We start from the raw sequence: 5,609 nt of genomic DNA, 5'->3' as shown, positions 1-5,609 counted from the left end.
GATACTTGAAAGTTTGACACAGTGGACCAAGACAAGCATCAAGCTAGGGGACTTCTTGTCATTGAGACAGAGAGCTGCGTCATAAGAGAAGAGAGAGAGAGTAATTAGTTACTTTTTGGTGGGTTTTAACATATTTAGTTCCTTGGTGCCGGAGGAGTACTTTATGTCCATCTTTTGAATTTTCTGTTTCTGAAATGTCCTTGTTAGAAATAAAAATAAAAATGAGATAGAAAAGAGAGAGAGAGTAATTAAGTGACGTGGTCTCCACCACTTAAGTTTCTTTCTCCTTATTCAATTTTCCTTCTCATCTTTCTCTTCTTCTATAAATCCATAACCATTTTGTGAAGATTTGTATTTACTTCAAATCCCAGTCTTCTTAACTCCTCATTCCCTTCACCGTCGATTTCATTCAAATTTTCAAGTTTACCTTCTCTCTTTAGATTTTCTGCATTTAGTTCATCTGTTTGACAAAAACCTATGCGGTTACGGATCTTGATCCATCATCATCGAACCAATACGCATTATCCTTAAAGAGAATTGTGTGGGTAGGTTTGTTTTGGTCATTGACTATGTGGTCAGAGTCTTTGTGGCTGCGGGAATTGTGTTCGGTGGAGTTGAAGCTGCACCTGCCGGTGAGAAACTGCGACGGATTAGAGCAGTTGCCGCAGACCAACTGCGTAATCGTGGACACCACCACCGCCATATACCCAATGTAAGCATAGTTGTGGTCAGTGGTCAATCTGAACAGATAACAACTTGAAATTGTGGTCACTAGCTACTGGTAAATCCATAGAGCCAGACTGTAGGGGTCTTTCCATCCTTGTGATCACTTCACAAAACATTGTTGCTCTGGGCACCTCTAAACATGGTGAGAAAATAGTAATTGACTTATGAAACGGTGTAGTATCTTCATCTCCTCGCTGTAGCTGGCCGTCAATACCGCATCTTATTCCAATTTCCAGAACCTCACGCCGTTCACTTGACCATCCCATAATTGTGTTTCCGTACAAGTGTTCCTCAGGAACCTCACATCATTCTTACGGTGAGCTTCACGTTTCTGCTGGTTACAGCTCCACGACAAATTAGATTCGAAACCATCACTATCATCTTCAGCCATGAGTGTCGGAGGAGTGAGGGCTTCTAGTGGAGCTGGAGTGCTGGACGATGAAGTCGTCGATAAGATGCAGATCTTGTGATGGTGGAGAAAGATGGGAAGGGAAGAAGATGAAAATTTTAAATATAAGGGCTTTTTGGTCAACTTACAAGAACAAAGTACTTGGCAAGTTGAAAGTATATCTAAGTGTAAAGAGAGAAGGTAAAAGTACGTGTAGATGTAATATTTTTCGCGTCATAAAACAGTGTTTGGTGACGCAGTTTTGGTCATTCTGTTTCTATTTCGTAATCTTCTAAGTGAAAAATGTGAGAAAACAAAGAAAAGACTGAAACTTTATAATCTTGACTGCTTACGCTTTACAACTAATTATCCTTTGATTATATACAAGGGAACATCTCAAAACCCTAAGAGACTCTTAGGTAATCTATTGACACGTGCTCTTCTCATCACCCTTGGATCATGGAGTCAAGAGGGTTGAACTGATTCTGCAGGACCACACGTCCAGCTGGTTTCTCCTTGCCTGAGACCGTACTCTGTCGCTTACTCTCGTTTGAGCATAAGACCGTTGCTCTGTTTTCTTCCTCATGTGATGGGCTTATTTTGGTCTCGAGGCCCATCTCCTTATTGCTCGTGATACGGCCCATTGAATCGGTCTTCATCTCTTCCTTTGAACTCTGATTGATACTGTTCACAAAATGCATCTTTTTAAATGTTATTGTACAGCGATCAAACCACCTCACCTGTCACTTTCTTTGGCTCTACCAAAACCTCAGGGGTCGGATTCTTAAATAACTCTTTGGTAACGGCAGTTGTATTTTAAGAATAAGCCCGAGCACCCTTCCTTTACTTGGGGACAACTCTAGCTCCCATCCACGATAAACTACCATTCTGGTCTCTCAAAACTGATTTTCCATAACCATTTAGTAAGGTACACCAAAAAACAAGCATTTAGTAAAATTAGCATGTGCTGATGCCGGTGCAACTCATTAAATGAATTTATGTTATATCACACTGATCATAATCTAATTAATCAATTCGTTTTTCTTTCACTAAATAATTAATGGTTAAAAGAAATAAAAAGAAAAAAGAAAATGAAAGAAAAAACGAAAAAGCAAAAGATTGAATCTGGATTGAATTGAAGGGAGAGAGGGCACCGCATGACCGCAGTTGAATCCTCTCGGACAATAGATCAAGGGTTGTCTCAGATTCATTCCACACACAGAATCTGATTTTTATTATATATACTAGGATCCGGACCCCCGCAGTTTGCGGGGGAAATGAGGGAAATGATACTAATTTTAAACATAATTTTTTCAAATACTTAGTTATTTCATTTGTGGATTGCTTGGACACTGAGCCAAGGATGCAACTTTAAGTAAAGGTTCTTCCAAGCTCAAATGCAGGACCAACCGGACCGTTTCAAAACTTAGTTCCATTCCTTAACATGTCTTCGCCTTCTTATGTTGTACCGGTCGAACCTCTGTAACTTCTTAATCACCGCTTAGTAATGTGACATAATCCAACAAATACCAAGTTTATAAAGAAACACAACAAACAAATTATCAAATCAAACAAGTAATGAAAGGAAAATAAGAACCCCAAATAGACTGTCCACGTAAGACTCAAATATCAACCAATAAGATTCTTTCTTTTGGCTATGTCACAGACCATTTTCGTGTTGGGCTTCTAATAAGTTTTTGATCTGTTAACTTGAATTTGTTTGGCCCGTTTAGCCCAATGGGAGGGAAAACCCTAGAAACGTGAGACGATGAACTCCGGATCCTTTTGTGTGTTGTTCTTCCTCGTTTCTAATTCTCTAACGGATTGTCGATCAAACGACACACGATTCATCTCTGTGTAATCAAGCCTCCATTTATGGCTTCCTTTCACCTTTTCCCTCTGAATTTTTTTATAACCCTTTTTCTCTAGATCCATTTATCACAAAATTGTCTATCTCTTCACCATTTCTTGGTTCCAATCAAAATCGAGAGAATCCGCGATGAAACCCGATGATACCGGCAAAACCGGTGTCTCCTCCACCAAAGCTGTCTCCGGCGATCCTACGTCGAAGAAACCAAACGGCAAGGCGGTTCTCCACTTCGACTCCTACGCCAAAACCTGTGTCTCCTCCGCCAGATCTGTCTCCGGCGATCCTATGTCAAAGAAACCAAACGGCAAGGCCGTTGTCTCCTCCCCCAGAGCTGATGAAGTGGTGTTCTTCAGGGATGTCGAATTTGGACCACAAGAAGGGGAGTTAATGGATACAGAGACAAAACTAGCAGAGAGAAGGGTCGTCCTCTAACCCCACTGACACCGCCAAGCACGCTCCAGAACCACCGGATCTGATAACGGAGACAACCTCAACTGAACTCCACCCTTGCTGGTGAAGAGGGTACATAGATGAACAATGAGATGGAGAAGAGAAGTAGTGGAAAAGAGAGATGCTTTTTTTCTTATTTTTTTTAACCTAGAGAGAAGCGAGACGTTTATTTTGAGACATAGATTTGCCTTTTTTTTGTTTGTCTCCTTTTTAAAAAAAAATTACACGTTTTGATTTTTCTTAGAGTTAAATGTCGAGAATCCAAATGTCGTTTTTGCTGTTGTGAATTGAAACCTTCATTATTTTTGCAGATATCTAGCTCCGAGTTCTTTATGAATGGAACAGCTAATGAAGACCAATGTGGTTGCGTTTGGGGTGTTGCCTCTAGAAATCATAACTAGCCGTCGAGCTATTGATACATCTATACGGTAAAGCAATGTGATTTTGGGTAATAGAATCAAATAGTCGGAAAACTTGAAATGCATATTTTGCAATAGTTTTCTTTTTGAAAAGGTCTCTTATTGGTTTGCTAATATGGTGTTTTTATTTTTTTTCTCAGAAGCTATATATGTTTGTAAGTACTATATATCATCTCATAGAGTCTAAGAAGATGACTGGAACTTTGCATATATGAGTCTGTCCATCTGGAACTTCATCACTCTTGCTTCATGGTTCAGATACAGTGAAAGTGGAGCATAATAGATTATACAACGACAATCTATAGTTGTTTATGTGTCGATTTGATTTTAATTTTCTTGTTTTTTTGTTGTTGTTGGTATTGGCTTGATTTATTAGTTTTTTCACCTTATTGTGATGCAGATATTGATTTGAGAGTTTGGGAAACCACACACTGAACTCAAATCATTAAAGTTTTTCTGAGAGACATAGAGAGAAAGATCTTGAAAAGGTTTGTTGTTATTTGTGTTGTCTGTTTTTCTGTTTTGTGTTTGTGTTCATTGAAGGAAGTTCAGTTTCATATGTCAGTTTATTTCTTCCGTTCACCCAAAATTTTAAGTTTTTAACTTTTTGTTAGTTAAAAACAAGCCAATTATCATGAAAGTGTTCAGGTGTATTTATGCCGTGAGTATTATGCATTAGCGTTCAGAATTTTTACTGCCACTTAGTTTTGGATCAATTATTACATCATGTGTTCTTCACTTTTATGTTTTAATTTGCCAGAGCTTTGTAGACAACACCTTTTGTTTATACATAAGAACTGTGTTGCGGAATCTATAAATCAAGAAAATCAATGAGGAGAGGGCATCAATGGTTGCTCAGTTTGCTACGGAATCCACCTTAAGAAAGATCCTTGCTGCAGAAAAAGATGATGATGACATGCCTCCAATTGAAGCTATATTTGCTCCATTAGAATATGACCTTAAGCTTCCACAAAAAGAGTCATTTTACATGGCATTTATAAGGTTGATTGATTGCTCTCTACCTTCATATAGGGTTTCTAAAAATTGATGAAGCCATCAACTGCTTTGTTTCTTCGTAGATGGGGAAGTTCAATAAGATAACATGGTTTGGATCGTCTGACTAAATCAAAAGAACCTGCCGTACTTAATACTGAGAGGACCATTGAAGGTACCCTCCCAAAAGCAGACATGATTGATGATGTCCAAAACAAGAATAGTTCATGAAACAAATAGAAATCTGTCAGGTTATGTAGTCATTATCTTATTTTTTGTGTGTACTCTTAAGTCTGTACACGTTAGAGATGGAAAAATTATAAAATGAAAAGCTATGAGCCTATGATGATCGACAAAAGCCAAGGTCAAAAGTTAATAGCTGTTCTTTTGTACTTCCCAAAACCATTGTTCACTTAGGAACAACTATATGTTTCTCTATCAAACGTTACTTCATTGATGAAAATCATAGAAGAAACCCAAAATTCTGATAAGAGTTAAGAAGATAGTTAAAAGTATATATATATACAATGGCTTTACAACTTGAAAAGATTGGTAAGAGATACAAAAATATGTTGCTTTGATTCGAGATTTATGGATTAAAATAATGATTTGCTTTTAAATGCACGAACAAAAGCTTTGAACTTCTTAACTAGCTATTGATCCATCTTAGCTTATTATTATGTTTTTTTTTAACCACGAGCCTATTATGATGTTATAAGCTACGAACTTCATATTATGTTACACCTTAGCTACGGACTTCATA

The 5,609-nt window shown here is 37.9% G+C and overlaps 1 protein-coding gene across 1 annotated transcript in view; it reads left to right on the top strand.

The window, feature by feature from the left end:
• The first annotated feature begins 2,205 nt into the window (after window positions 1-2,205).
• Window positions 2,206-5,609, top strand: part of LOC106321951 (probable alpha-mannosidase I MNS4) — a 12,768-nt gene continuing 9,364 nt past the window's right edge. The window contains exon 1 of the mRNA XM_013760161.1: window positions 2,206-2,357. The gene's annotated coding sequence lies outside the window, so the exon portion shown is untranslated. The remainder of the gene's footprint in view (window positions 2,358-5,609) is intronic.

Source organism: Brassica oleracea, chromosome C2 (genome assembly GCF_000695525.1).
Source record: "Brassica oleracea var. oleracea cultivar TO1000 chromosome C2, BOL, whole genome shotgun sequence".
NCBI lineage: Eukaryota > Viridiplantae > Streptophyta > Magnoliopsida > Brassicales > Brassicaceae > Brassica > Brassica oleracea.
This window is presented reverse-complemented; position numbering and strand designations above follow the sequence as displayed.